The sequence below is a fragment of the Eptesicus fuscus genome, chromosome 15 (assembly GCF_027574615.1).
Source record: "Eptesicus fuscus isolate TK198812 chromosome 15, DD_ASM_mEF_20220401, whole genome shotgun sequence".
NCBI classification, from domain to species: Eukaryota; Metazoa; Chordata; class Mammalia; order Chiroptera; family Vespertilionidae; genus Eptesicus; species Eptesicus fuscus.
In genome coordinates this window covers 229,312-238,693 of record NC_072487.1, presented here as the reverse complement: position 1 = coordinate 238,693, position 9,382 = coordinate 229,312, and the positions used below count along the sequence as shown (strand labels likewise).

The 9,382-nt window shown below is 46.7% G+C and overlaps 1 pseudogene; it reads left to right on the top strand.

Moving 5' to 3' along the window:
- Positions 1-338: 338 nt before the first annotated feature.
- LOC103300035 (selenoprotein H-like) lies at positions 339-855 on the top strand (annotated as a pseudogene).
- Positions 856-9,382: the final 8,527 nt, after the last annotated feature.

Genomic DNA, 9,382 nt, shown 5'->3' with positions numbered 1-9,382 from the left:
GCCTAGGTTTGCTTACTGCAGGGTCCGGGTTCGATTCTGATCAAGGGCGTGTACCTAGGTTGCAGGCTCCTCCCTGGCTGGGGCCCAGGTCAGGGCTCATGCAGGAGGCAACAAATCAAAGTGTTCCTCTCACTTTGATGTTTCTCTCGGTCTTTCCCTTTCTCTTCCACATTCTCTAAAAGTCAATGGAAACATATCCTCAGGTGAGGATAAAAGAAAGAAAGAAAGAAAGAAAGAAAAGAAAGAAAGAAAGAAAGAAAGAAAGAAAGAAAGAAAGGAAGAAAGAAAGAAAAAGAAAGAAAGAAATATTGGAGAAACCAAGATGGTGGCAAAGGTAAACACCTAAACTGCTGCCTCACACAACAGTTTCAAAACTACAACTAAAAGACACAACGGGTTTTGGGCCTGCAGTTTGGAGCTCGTGGAGGGGCTGTCCACTGTCCATGGCCATGTCTCCACCCTGTTCCCGGGCCGGGTTCCATGGCTTCCCGCGGGAGGAGGCTGAAGGCCGAGGCAGCAGTGGTCTCGGCAGTGGAGAAGCAAGAGAAGCTGGCTGGCGGCCAGAAGGAAGTGGAGGAGGTGACGGTCGTTATTGAGCATTGCACGAGTTGACGCGTGTATGGGCGCAACGCCGCGGCCCTGAGCCAGACGCTGCGCCTAGAGGCCTCGGAGCTCCCAGTGAAGGTGAACCCTGCCAAGCCCCGGAGGGGCAGCTTTGAGGTGATGCTGCTGCGCCCGGACGGCAGCAGTATGGAGCTCTAATTGGGACTAAGAAGGGGCCCCCACGCAAACTCAAGTTCCCTGAGCTGCAAGAAGTCATAGACAAGCTGAAGAAGTACCTTTTGTAGGGAGGCTTGGGCTGAAATCCTCATGCTGAGCTTTCTGTTTCTGGTGATGTTGGAGCATTTATGACAGGATGTAGCCAAACTTCAGTTATGTGTCTGAAGCTATAGTTTCTTCCCCTGCAGAATTGATGGTTCATTTGTGAGGCAACACTCTAGTAAGGCATTGAAAAGTTCTTGGATTTGGTTTAATAAAAGTTGAAATAAAGTACTTGACTAATAAATATAAATAAATAAATAAATAAATAAATAAATAAATAAATAAATAAAGACAGAACAGACATCACCCAGAACCACAGGAAAGCTGGATGAGTGGAAGTTCTACAACTAGAAGGAAAGAGAAAAGAGCATAAGCGCTGTAAAGCATGAGAATTGGCTGGTGGCGGGCGACTGGGCGCGCTGCTTTTTTTCAACCCGAAGGGAGACAGGCTCCCGATCACTCTGAAATCCAGTTTCTGGGGATACACGTGGGACCCAACTCCTATGGGGAGAAGCTGGACTGTCGGCCATCGGGTCGGAAAGTGAGGGTGACTTTCTTGCAGAGGTGCGCCCAGCAATCATTGTTTACTGCGCTGGGGCATGGGATGGGGGGACTTGGAAATGCGGAAAGGCAGAGAAGGCTGACTGGCCACCATTGCTGTTTGCCTAGTGACGTCCTAGACCCCGCCCTGCACAATCTACAAACACACCCAAGCTCTGCGCAGCGGCTTTTGCATATAATGGCCTGCCCTGTTGCAGCTTAACCAAATAAACTACAGCTCTAGTCAGACTGCTCCAAAACCTCCAAACCCCAAGCAAAGAGGAGAAAACTGTAGTTTTTGCTGTAGCTCCTGCTGGGTGGCCTCAGACAGTAGCTGACCTGCACCCCATTGGAGATCCAGAAGCTAGAGTATCTAGTGGTCAGTGTGAGACGACACCAGATTTCAACCACTCTCATAAGGGATACATACATTCAAGAGGCAGACTCAGTGAGCACCAAAACCCCACTGGAACAAGCCCTGCCCCATAAGCGTGTCTCCAGCACAGCAATTCTTCTGTTATAGACACAGCGGGTCCTCACAGCAAATTGGCCTGGAGGTCAATTCCTCCCAGTGACACCAACAACAATCAAGACTTAACTACAACAAGGCTGTATGCACAGTCCACTAAGGGGTGCACCAAGAGTGTCCACCTCAGGTAACTGGGAGGCTGACCAACTGGGCCATATAGGACACCTAGCACACAAAGCCACCCTACTAACTCAGGGAAGCAGCGAAAATAAGGATACAAGGAAACAATCACAAACAAAAGAAATGGAGGAAAACAAACAACTGGCTATAGAGTTCAAAACCACGGTTATAAGGTTTTTCAAGAATTTCCTAGAAAAGGCCGATAAATTTAACGAGACCCTCGAGGATATGAAAAAGGACCAACTAGAAATTAAACATACACTGACTGAAATAAAAAATATTATACAGAGACCCAACAGCAGACTAGAAGAACGCAAGAATCAAGTCAAAGATTTGGAATACAAAGAAACAAAGAACAACCAACCAGAAAAGCAAAAAGAAAAAAGAATCCAAAACTATGAAGACAGTGTAAGGAGCCTTTGGGACAACTTCAAGCGTACCAACATCCGAATTATGGGAGTGCTAAAAGAAGAGAGAGAGCAAGATACTGAAAACCTATCTGAAGAAATAATGACTGAAAACTTCCCCCACCTGGTGAAAGAAATAGACTTACAAGTTCAGGAAGCTCACAGACCCCCAAACAAAAGGAATCCAAAGAGGACCATACCAAGACACATCATAATCAAAATGCCAAGGGCAAAAGACAAAGAGAGAATATTACAAGCAGCAAGAGAAAAACAGTTACCTACAAGGGAGCACCCATATGATTGTCAGCTGATTTCTCAACAGAAACTATGCAGGCCAGACAGGAGTGGCAAGAAATATTCAAAGTGATAAATAGCAAGAACCTACAACCAAGATTACTCTACCCAGCAAAGCTATCATTCAGAATGGAAGGTCAGATAAAGAGCTTCCCAGATAAGAAAAAGCTAAAGGAGTTCATCACCACCAAACCAGTATTATATGAAAGGTATTCTTTAAGAAGAGGAAGAAGAAGAAAAAAGTAAAGATAAAAATTATGAACAACAAATACATATCTATCAACAAGTGAATCTAAAAATCAAGTGAATTAAAAATCTGAGGAACAGAATAAACTGGTGCATATAATAGAATCAGGGGCATAGAATGGGAGTGGATTGATAATTCTCAGGGGGAAAGGGGTGTGGGGGGTGCGGGAAGAGACTGGACAAAAATCGTACACCTATGGATGAGGACAGTGAGGGGGAGTAAGGGTAGAGGGTAGAGTGGGAACCAGGTGGAGGGGAGCTATGGGGGGGAAAAAAGGAGAAACAATTGTAATAATCTGAACAATAAAGATTTATTAAGTTAAAAAAAAAAAGAAATGTCATATCCTATGAAAGACACATCTTGAAAATGCCTAAAGAAAGTTGTCAATTTTTCATGGTGAAGGGACCGGAGTCCCTGTTGATGAAAACACCTTGGTGGCTGTGGTGACTGGCAGTGGCTGCAGCAGCGGGGTGATGGGGCTGGTGCCTTCCCCTGATCAGCCCAGTCGTCTCCCACAAAGGGAGGCCAGACTGATTCAAAGTTTCAATATACATTCAGAAATGGGAATAACAGTCTTTGGTTAGTCTCCAATTATAGCTGTTAACTGAATAACTGTCAATAGGACATCCCCTGAGGGCTCCCAGTATGTGAGAGGGGGCAGGCTGCTGAGGGGACCCCCCCCCCGTGCACGAATTTTGTGCACCGGGCCCCTAGCATCATATAAAAATTTAATGGCTAGATTGAAAATAATTCTGTGGCCAAGACCAAATTTTTAATGTTAAAAACCGGTTCAAGATTTAATGATCTTTAAATTGGGTATATTTGACAGCTTTTCCGAATGTAATATTTCAAGAATTTTAACTGAAGGATATTTATTATCTCAAGGGCCCTGAGATGATACAAAGATTTATTCTTTCTCCCTAAAAGGAAATATCTGTGAACTAAATTAGATCAATGCAGTATACTTGAAGTTGCATGAGGAAGCTCTGCCAAATAAAAATTAATAGCAGTGTTCTATTTAACACATACACTTTGAATGTCATACAGGTTTTAGTCTACTTCAGAATACGCAGAACCAAGTTCAAACAGGGAACTTTCAGTCAGGGAAAAAGGGCAAGTGTGACAATTCTGAGTCTGCCAGTGACATTCTGGGGTTTTAGGTTTCTCTTATTAGGATTTATAAATTGTTTTCAATGCTTTAATGCACCGTCTGCAATAAGCCATGTGCCACATGTTACATACAAATTGTTTGATGTACTAGAAAGTTGTGGTCTCAGCAGAGGTTTTATCAGTTGCATTTTTTAACAAATCTATAACCATGCCACTTTTGAATTTTGTCATTAGACAGCCATTGCCTTACTTTGGTGCATTTAAGTCTTTAGAAAATTTATGGAAATGAATCTAACTTACTCTAAAGTGCAGGCTTCTAAGCAGATCATGGTTGAACTAAAAGGTGTTTTGTAAAACTTGAGGAAATTACGGCATCCCTTTCCTAGCATACCTGAATAAAGGAAGCTTAAAGTTTAAAAATCTCTTCCACCAATATTCACCATTAATGAAAACTGGGAAGGCGTGCCTTTGTAATTCCTTGCAAAGTCAACTAGCATGTCCCTCTCCCAGCAGGTGAAGCAACCAAGTAGGTCCCCAGTTTAAAAGAAGGTGACATTTTTAACGTTTGAAAATAAACAGCAGAAATTAAGGGTCAGTGGGAACTAAAAGTTAAGCCAGTGAGCAGGAAGCTTAAAATACAAGATCAGGCAAAGAATAAATCCTCCAATGACGGGGGCATACAAGGGGTGGGGGCCGGAGTTGTTGGTGCTTTACCCGGATCACTGCGCATTGGCCAAACCAGGGTTCCGGGTACCGTGTAAACGCTCTTAAGTCCTCCTCCTAGAGTAGACCCCGCGGAAATTCAGGTCAGCAGGCTCTCCAACCCATCCAGGCCAGTGGGTAATTCAAACATGACAGTCGTTCAGGTCCTTTTAAATCACAAAGGACCTGGACGGTAACACGGGGTCTGCACGCTTCCACGGGAGGCTCGGGTGGCCTCTGTGGGAGCTCGGGCCCTCACCGCCGTGTCAGGGCGCTGGTCCACCCGCAGCCTGTCTAACGGGAGTACCGAGGCGGCGCACCTAAGAGAATGAGAGACGGACAAGGGACGCAGAAGAATGGAGGCAAGACAAAAGGATTTCTGATCAAGCCTCGAAATTTTATTTTTTACAGCGTTCCTTATAGGTGGTTTCTAGAAGGGGAGATGCCTAGGAGGGGTGGGGGCTGACTTAGATAATCGGCTAAAGTCGTAAAGGGTGCTGACTATAGATAAAGGGTGTGGCGGTTGAAGGGCGGCTACAGGAGGAATGCTTTGTCCTCAGGCAAGAGGAGGTGGGCCTAGTTTCAGTAACTTACTGAAGGTCAGAGTTAATCCTTTGACCAACTCTTGGCTCCTGACACTTGTGCACCCACAGCCTTTTTCAAAGGACCTGGAATGTTCGCCCAGGCCCTCTTTCTGTGCACTTAGTTTTTTCCTACCTTTTTTTCAAAAAAGCCTTTTTCTTTCTAAAGCACAGAACGGATACAGGACCTGGAATGTTCACTCAGGCCCTTTCAAACATCCTGTGCACGTCTTCTTTCTTTTTCTTTCCGATGGGAAGCGTGTTTTCTCTACAAAAAGACAGTCCGTTAGGATGTAGCCTCAAGAACTGGGATATGTTTGACCCACAGACGTTAAGAAAAAGTGCCTGATTTTTCTCTGCACTCAGGTTTGGCTGCAATACCAACTAGCAAATGGGGAGAGCTGGCCCTCAGAGGGAAGCCTCAGGTATAACACCATCCTACAATTAGATCTCTTCTGTAGGAAAAATAAGAAATGGTCAGAAGTCCCATATGGCCGAAACCGGTTTGGCTCAGTGGATAGAGCGTCGGCCTGCGGACTCAAGGGTCCCAGGTTTCGATTCCGGTCAAGGGCATGTACCTTGGTTGCGAGCACATCCCCAGTAGAGGGTGTGCAGGAGGCAGCTGATCGATGTTTCTCTCTCATCGATGTTTCTAACTCTCTATCCCTCTCTCTTCCTCTCTGTAAAAAATCAATAAAATATATTTAAAAAAAAAAAGAAGTCCCATATGTCCAAACTTTCTTTACCCTAAGGGACAGGCCAGCTTATATAAGAAATGTAAAGTAAATACCTCGCTCCTGGCAATAACAACCAAAGTCCACCGAGGGAGAAGGCGGAGGCTCGCCCCAGCCCAGCTCTGAGCCAACCTTAGCTTGCCCCAAGACACATGAAGGATCTGAAGAATCTGGTCAAACTTCAGCCCAGATCCCTTCTTAGCCCAGGACATGAGCCGGATTAAAAGTGACCGAGGAAAGTTCTCAGAAGACCCTGACAAATACATTGAGGCCTTCCCAAACTTCACTCAGTATTGGGTCTCACATAGAGACATCAGGACCCTCTCAGCCACTGAAAAGCAAAACATACTAGAGAAAGCAAGAGAATTTGGGAATGACCATTTTCTTATTTACGCTGGGGAACAGGGGACTCTGAGGAAAGAAACAGGGATTTCTGAACAGGACAAGAGGCAGTTCCCCCGTGGACCCTCGGTGGAAGCCTGACCCTGAGAGGTGGGAATGAAGCACTGCCGGTTTGTGTCACAGAGGCCTCACACGCAGTAAAACAAAGCCTGCCAACTACTCCAGCCCAGCGGTCGGCAAACTCCTCAGTCAGCAGAGCCAAGTATCAACAGGACAACGACTGACATTTCTTTGGAGAGCCACATTTTTTAAACTTAAACTAGGGTACTCCTAAGCTGGCCTTTGCTGAAAACTCAAGGGGCCAAAGAGCCGCATGTGGCTCGTGAGCCGCAGTTTGCCGACCACTGCTTTAAACTAACCACCATTAATCAAGGGGCTGACGAAAACCCCTCGGCTTTTGTAGAAAGGCTCGGGCAGGCATTGGCCAAGTACTAACATTACCCCAGATTCAGAATTGGGACAACTAATTTTAAAGGACAAATTTATCACTCAGTCTTTCCCAGACATCAGGAGGTTGCAAGAATTGGCTATTGGTCCCAAGCGTACTTTATAAATCTCCTGCAAGTTACCACCTCTGTGTTCTATAATGGAGACCAGAATGGGGAAAAAGGAGAAACAGGGGCAGCCGGGCCAGACCCAAGGCTCTTAGTGCCGTGCTTGGGCAAGGCAAGGGCCCCAGTCAGAGCCCGGAGGCGATGGTCAGTCCCGGCCACCTGCTACAACATGCTACAACCGGAGACAGGTTGGAATTGCCCCAAGGGGCGTGGTGGACTCCTGAAGCCCTGCCTGCCTGTGAAGGAAACCACTGGAGGTCGGACTGCCCCTGGAGACTGAGGCCCCTTGGGGAGGGGTTGGCGACCAGTTGGCCCAACAGGACTGATGGGGCCCGGGGTCTCTCAATCTGGCTCATCAGAGGGCTGCCTCCTCCACCCAGGAGCCCCGGGTAAGCCTGACAGTGGGGGAGGGCAAGGAAATTAATTTCCTACCCCCATGCTGGAGCCACCTTCTCTGTGCTCCTCCCAAACCCTGGTAAACCATCCCCAGAGGCTGTAGCCCTTACAGGCAGGTCTGGGAAGCCAAGAAAGAGATCTTTTTCTCAGCCTTTAGGGCGCAGCTGGGGTAAGTGGTTCCTTTCCCATCCTTCCTGACCCTGCAGAAAGCCTCACATTCACATCAGAAACACTGTCCCCTCCACCCTGAGGCTCTAGAAGGACTCAATATTCTAAGCCCAAGGTTTATTGAAACCTGGACATAGTCCTCACAATACCCCATCTTAGGGGCACAAGAGCCTAGTAGAGGGAGGACTAGTGCAGAATCAAAGCCGTCAGCTAACATAGACAATACTGCCCAGAGCTTTCGGGAACAGCCCTCATTCATTTGGGCAGACCTTTAAACAGCCCCAACGGCTCTTTTACAGGCACCGTCCTTAAGTCTCCACAGGTCAGCAGTGCCAACTCCTAAACCCGTCCGTCTCCAGTGCGCCTTGAATGCCAGCACAGGAGGAGGACGAAGCTGCATTGTCACCAATTAGATCACCAACCTTCTCCTCATGTGAGCCTCTAAAGGACCTGAAACTTCTCTTTCAAAGCGATCCTGGGAAGACAATGAGTGCCAGATAAGTAACATACCCTGGTATTTCTAAATAATCAGTATTTTCATCTTTTTAACAATACTTACTCTGTCTTTTCATAAGTGTCACCTGAATCCTAGGCTGGTACCTGGAGGAGACCTTGTCTGTCCTTACTGGGACCCAGAAACATCACGAGATACTCCTACTGATAGCCCCTCTCTGTAACCCTGGTACAGTACATTTCTCAAGCCAGACCGGCTCCCCAAATCCCTAACTACTAAGTATAGTATAAGCAGCCCGATTCAGAGTAAAATGTGTTACATCTTGGTCTATAGGACAACCTATGCTACCACTGCCACCAATCAAAACCACTCTCAGGCCTTGGTTTATACTGTTTCACTATTGCTCGTCTCGAACCATTGCTTGTTATCTGTTTGTTTGTTTTTATGTATTTTAATGATTTTTTACAGAGAGGAAGGGAGAGGGATAGAGAGTCAGAAACATCCATGAGAGAGAAACATTGATCAACTGCCTCCTGCACACCTCCCACTGGGGATGTGCCCACAACCAAGGTACATGCCCTTGACCTGGAATCGAACCTGGGACCCTTGAGTCTGCAGGCCGACGCTCTATCCACTGAGCCAAACCGGTCATGGCGCTTTTTACGTTTCATATTCTCCCATTTAGAAGCCGTAAAGCTGCAACTGGTCCTCCGCATGGAACAGCAAATGGAGGCCGCTACATCCATCTTCCCTGGACCCTTAGTAGCCCACTTCTGATGGGACCCTGACTGCCGCCCCAAACAACGACCCCTTTGCCAGCAGGAAGCAGCCAGAAAGACAGGGCGTCCATTGTCCCCAACGGTAGTTGGGGTTTCCTAATCAACTGAAGCAGGAATTTTAGGGGGATATAGGCAGCTTAGGGATTTTTTAGAATTGGGGTCCATGGAGAAGCACAGACTGGGAGAAGGCACATTTCCATAACACAAGGAAGCCAGGTGCAGTTACATCTCCATGAGACAAGGAGGCAGCAACAGGTATATTTCCATAAGACAAGGGAACTGGAAGCAGCCAAGAAAGGTCTATGTTTACAAAATAAAGAGAAGGAAGCCCTTCATTCAGAAGGAAGGACGGGGAGAACCTCACATGTCCCAGGTGAGGTTTGACCTTTGAGCCCAGGAGTTACTATAGTAACCAGTCTAAGGGAATAGTGACCAATCACAGGGGATATCAAGGCACCAGGATCTGCAGCCTTTATAAACCATAGGGAAAGGGAACCCAGTGGGACTCTTCCCCCTCCCCACGTGGGAGTCTGTACTTGTTCT